Genomic DNA, 5,834 nt, shown 5'->3' with positions numbered 1-5,834 from the left:
CATATTATATAGAGCAATGAGACGAAATTCAACAGGAGTAGATAGGTTTTGAAATTTGGGAATCAGAGAAATGAGTGTATAATTCATCTCTTTGAGTAAAAACACCTGTATTGAAAAACTTTTGGGTTATGGATACTAGACCAATAGTTTCCCGGTTATCTTGAAATTTTTTTAGGTGGGAATCCATTTGGAACCAGAGATTTATTTCTTCCATAGAAAAAAAATATTTTTTATTTCCATACTGTCTAGTATCTTAGAGAGTGCTATGTTGTCACCTCTAATGATAACACATGGAAAGATCAATCATGTCTTGATCAAGCTGCACAGAGATAACAGTAGATACAAAACGTAAGTGTTGGGTTAGGCATTCAGCTATCTCATCTATCTCATTAAGCTAGTTTCCATTAGAGTGTTAAATAATATCCACTTTAACCCTTTTGTATCTTTTTCCAGCCTTTTATAAGATTCTATTTTATTGTTTAAATTTTGGTTTTGCTCAATGCATAATTATACAAATCATTAAATTGATGAGACAAATAATTTGAACTAAACAAACTGAAAAGACGAGGATACCGAGTACACCGCCAATTTTTTTACAATAACCTATATTAGACAAACCTTATATAATCGTTTTCAAAACCATATAAGTGAAGATTACTTGAATAAGGTTATCTTGGATAGAACATACAAAACAACTTAGGGTATATGTTATGGGATAAATCCAAGATGTTTGTTAACGTACAAATGTATTTACTTTAGTTCTAAATATAACAATAACAATTATAATGTGAAAAGTTAAAGTAAATCACATGATATACAAGATTTTAATGATGAGAAAAATTCCTGGCAGAAAACCCCAAGGATCTAGTCTAGTTTTGAATTCATAATTAAGCCGCTATAAAAATTGACTATCGCAACTTCATATAGTTAGGACTGAATAAATTACCCCTAATTACTCAGTTTTCTCAGTATCCCTGCGCCTACAACCAATCCGGGGAACACGCGCGAATTACCTAACATAATCCACTACCAAGTGTTGCTTTACCCCTGTAAAGACTTCCTGCTTCCAATTTCTTTGGGACATGCCACATACAATCAGGAACTAATAACGGTTTGCTAACCACTTAGTAATCCAATCACAATACAAAAAGACATAAATGTTCTAATTCTACAGTCATGGATCTTCTGTTCATATTTACGATTCCAAGATAAACATGATATAATAAATCCAAAACATCTTGACATGATCAATCAAGATTTACGATTACCGAAGATTATCCTCTCGATCCCCTTACATTTAAGATAAAATCACAAAAAACTTATTGATGCATAAGTCTTATGTTTATTAAGGATAAACCGCTCAAAATATAGCAGATAACACGTGAAGATCAGAAACACAAAATAACTTTAAGTCTTCAGTTCTTAATCATCAATACTAAGAACCTGCGATTGATTTCATTAATGATTTGTCTCACACAACGGATTCTGTTAACGTTGAAAAATCAGTAGTTCTATCCCAACAGATTTAGAATCACTTAGATCTGCAATAGTTAAGTCTTCAAAGGCTTGAGTGGCCTTATATCAAAAGAGAAGGACAACCAAATAATCAAGAACTTAGCTATTGTAACTATATGAAAGTTAGTTCCATAATAAGTAGTATCAACCAAAAACTAAATAAATCCAGTTTCCTACCAACGGTACTTCTAGTTCTTATTGATCCCAACAAAGAAGACTTGAAATGCAATAAGCTTTTTTCCAGACCCGAATTGAACTTACTCGCAACTATGTTGAGTTAATCAACAATATCATACAAATTCTAAGTCTGAGATGATTTTGTAAGAATACAAGCTCCACTATATATAGTGTTATGTTTTTTTCTGGAAAATAAAAAACCCTAATTTCAAAATTTTCAAAATAGATATTCTTGACAATACCAACTTCGAAAATAAAATATTTTTATATTGTTTAGACATTAGTAACAATGTTGGCACAAAATCTTAGATATATTTTTCCAACTAATATATGAAAAATTCTATTAATATGACAATTAATATTAATTAGCTCATGCACAACCATGTACTTGCCAAATATAAGAAACTAATTATATGCAATCTTAAAGAACGATAAGCATATCAATGTCGATTCCAGACATATACATATACTCAAAAATATTTCTGATAATATAAGTGGGATATTAGCCTTGAGTACCAAAGGAATATAAATTTAATTAATATAAAGAAACTGGTTGTTTTTGATGGGAGACCACTTAAATTACTAAGTTGCCTCATTTAATTACGGAACTCCATTATATCATATAATTTCAATGAAAGTAAAGGGTATAAATGTATTTTAAGTATCATTGGATTAAAATGCCACTAAAAACGTGCATATTTACAGAAATGTTATTGTTTTTAAAAATAGATCAAAACATTTAAAAACTTAATATCTTTCAAAATATACATCTGATTTTTATAAAATTTATATATTTGAAAAGCTCTTTGAATTATCAACGCAACGAATACAAATAAGAATAGTAAATTTTTATTTTACGTAAAAATTTCATTACTTTCAAATTTAATATTATTGGATGAGTCAAATTTAAGCATGTGTATCGCATATGTGTTCTGATTAATGAATAATAATGTATTTGAGTTGTTACGGTTCAATATTTCCTAACATAAAACTTTTACTCATACTTGCATGTCTTTTGAAATCTTAAAGATATATTAATTAAGATGCAGATTCCAAAAATACAAGTCTAGGATCAGTCCTGGAAGGGATCGGTGTTGAATCCTAGTAGACATTCGAAACTAAATTCTTATCTACACAAACTTAAAAATTAGGGTTATTTGGTTTTTGGTCTTAATTTTTGACCTAAACCTTGGTTTGGACTAACATTTGTCCAGGCTTTGCGTTTGGTCTAAAGACCAACGTTGACATGTATTGACTCGGTTATACGATGACGTGTCTAACTTTTGACCTAATTAATTTTTTTGTGGCCCCTCGAATTATAACTTATTTTCTTATTCCACCCCCACCCCCAAATCACTCTTCAACTGTAACAGATCAAACGACCATTAACATGAAGAAGTTCATGTGACCATTAACAGATCAACGACCTTTAAATAGATCAAATGACCATTAACAAATCAAACCCATTGTCCAAAGCATTCAAAAAAAAACTCAAAATACATTCTCAATCGCCCATTATTCATTGTCAATCATATCAAGCTCTTTCTTTCCCTTACTTCTCAATGGTACTATACCCAGAATCGTATACAACTCAAATGACCAACGGCTGACGGTTCTTTCCCATATGTTCGCAGCAGCATCTCTATAAAACCACAACACCCTGTTGATGTAAACCAACTCGAACTATCCATCATCAATTATCACCAACATCACTGTGACGTCTTATAGCTCAATCTCTCAATCATCCGTCCCTGACAACATCGGTCATTCTTCTTCTTCTTTGTTCTCCGGATTCGGTCCCTGAATCACCACCAACTATAATTAACTCATCACTACCACAAATGCAGCAAAAAACCAACTCAACTTTCCTTGCTAACTCTGTCCTTATCATAGACTCCATCAACTTTCATCAATCTGCTTGAGTTCTTCTCCACCAGTCACCGATCCAACAATGGCAGCACCATCACTGGCATTTCAAACTCCATTTCGAACGCGACCCAATCTTCACCACCTTGTCCATCATCTCTTAAGTGCTTATTTAACATGATTTCCATCATTGACAAACCATTGATACCACTAGTACTATCACCACCAACAGCAGTACCACTACATCATCTGTATCCATTTCACCTGAATTATCCCAATAACCCGATTCAATTCAAACATTTAACCATAACTCAATTAAACATAGTCATACTTCATTTTAATTCAGTTAATTTCAATTATAAACCCTTATATATTTAAAGAACAGAAAACCCCCAGATTAGTTTCAATTATAAACCTTAATTTAACAATCGAGTCAAATCGAACATGCAAATATCAATTGTAATCATCGAAACATTATGCTTCATTTAATTTGGGGAAAAAGAAGCTCTGGGTTTGATTACTTACTTGATTTCACCTTAGATTTGAATCAATTTTGAAATCTCTGATTGTTTCCGCCTCTAATCATCTTCCTTTATCTTCCCGTGCTAAAAAAACCCTAACTAACCATCACAAGTAAGGGAAAAACTATGGCTCTCTCCTGTTATCTCTCAACAGCAGTAGTACCTCTCTCTTTCGATTTTTTCTTTTTTCTCTGAAGCTGTTTCAAATGAAGAAGACGATGGATATGGTTAGTTGGCACGTGTGGTCAAGGATGAAATAATAAAAAGAAATATAATTCGAGGGCCACAGAAAAATTAATTAAGTCAACAGTTAAACACGTCACTACTCAACGAAGTCAACGTGGGTCAACGTTGGTCTTTAGACCAAATGCAAATGCCGGACAAATGTTAGACCAAACCCAGGCTTTGGTCAAAAACTGAGTTCCAAAAACCAAACAACCCTTAAAATTATGCTGGAGAAAAAGATATCTTAGTATGAACTCAAAGTCTGGATTCACCAAAATATAAGTATATCTGATTTCTCGAAAGTTCAACAATAATCCATAACAAGAGTCATATTAATGTCATGTCGGAATTACAAAAGTATAATAAATTATACTACATAACTCTATACATTAATCTGTAGAAATAACTAATATATATATATATCCTTCCTTTGACACTTAGATCATAAGAATGCCCAAATCATCTAAATTACTAAAGCATTGTAAAAAAAAATCACATGTTATGTTTTCAACGAATATGAGAACTAGATAGAAATGTAACAAGTCAAAATTAATATTTACTAAACTCTATCTAAAGGATAATGTCTACGCTTGTCTTCAGCTCTTCAACGAGTAACTAGAGATTTCCTTGACATTTTTATGTCGTAACTCTAACATAACGAAGTTGACTTTAGTAAATAATTCAAGCAGCTGAGTTTTGTAACTAAACTTCACAATAAAACTAGAATACTAATATTTGGTTGGGTTCAACCGAGTAGTGCTCTAATATAACCAAACACAAAATTTCACCATTCAATATAATAGAAGTTTACCAAAGCTTAACTTTCAAATTAAGTCGGCAAACTCTAAATCTGTTGACTCTGAAAAAGCGGGGGTCTAACAACCACACCCAATATTTCGTTTAGGAAATCTGTATGGACTAACTCCAATATATATCCCAGACAATCAACTAGACAGTCAAACTCAATCAAGGAAAATACATCCAAGATTTGCATCTCTGTTTCTCAATGTAATCAGCAAATCAAACAGATAGAAATCAGCGAGCCTGATTATTATGAGAAACAACTTGAACGGTACCAAAGACCAACGTTCAAGTTCCAACCAATTTATATCAACAATCAAAGGTTGGATTATCTAATTGATTGAAGTACGCACAACCGGTGATATTTCAATTATATAGAAAATAGAATGCGGAAAAGAAATAACACAAACACCAGAAATTTTGTTAACGAGGAACCGCAAATGCAGAAAAACCCCGGGACCTAGTCCAGATTTGAACACCACACTGTATTAAGCCGCTACAGACTCTAGCCTACTACAAGTTAACTTCAGACTGGAATGTAGTCATAACCAATCCCACACTGATTAAGGTACAGTCGCGTTCCTTACACCTTTGAATCCCAACAGGACTCTACGCCCCTAGCTGATCTCACCCACAACTAAGAGTTGGTACGACCCAAAGTCGAAGACTTGATAAACAAATCTGTCTCACACAGAAAAGTCTATTGAATAGATAAATATGTCTCCCACA

The 5,834-nt window shown here is 32.7% G+C and overlaps 1 long non-coding RNA gene across 1 annotated transcript; it reads right to left on the bottom strand.

The window, feature by feature from the left end:
• Positions 1 to 3,095: 3,095 nt before the first annotated feature.
• Positions 3,096 to 4,255, bottom strand: LOC113293583. The gene is made up of 2 exons (XR_003332377.1): positions 4,084 to 4,255; positions 3,096 to 3,822 (listed from the first exon to the last, which is right to left on the bottom strand). It is a non-coding gene; the product is annotated as an uncharacterized LOC113293583 (long non-coding RNA).
• Positions 4,256 to 5,834: the final 1,579 nt, after the last annotated feature.

The sequence above is a fragment of the Papaver somniferum genome, chromosome 7, assembly GCF_003573695.1.
Source record: "Papaver somniferum cultivar HN1 chromosome 7, ASM357369v1, whole genome shotgun sequence".
NCBI lineage: Eukaryota > Viridiplantae > Streptophyta > Magnoliopsida > Ranunculales > Papaveraceae > Papaver > Papaver somniferum.
The sequence above is the reverse complement of the archived record's forward strand: the minus strand, read 5'-3'. Positions and strand labels throughout refer to the sequence as shown.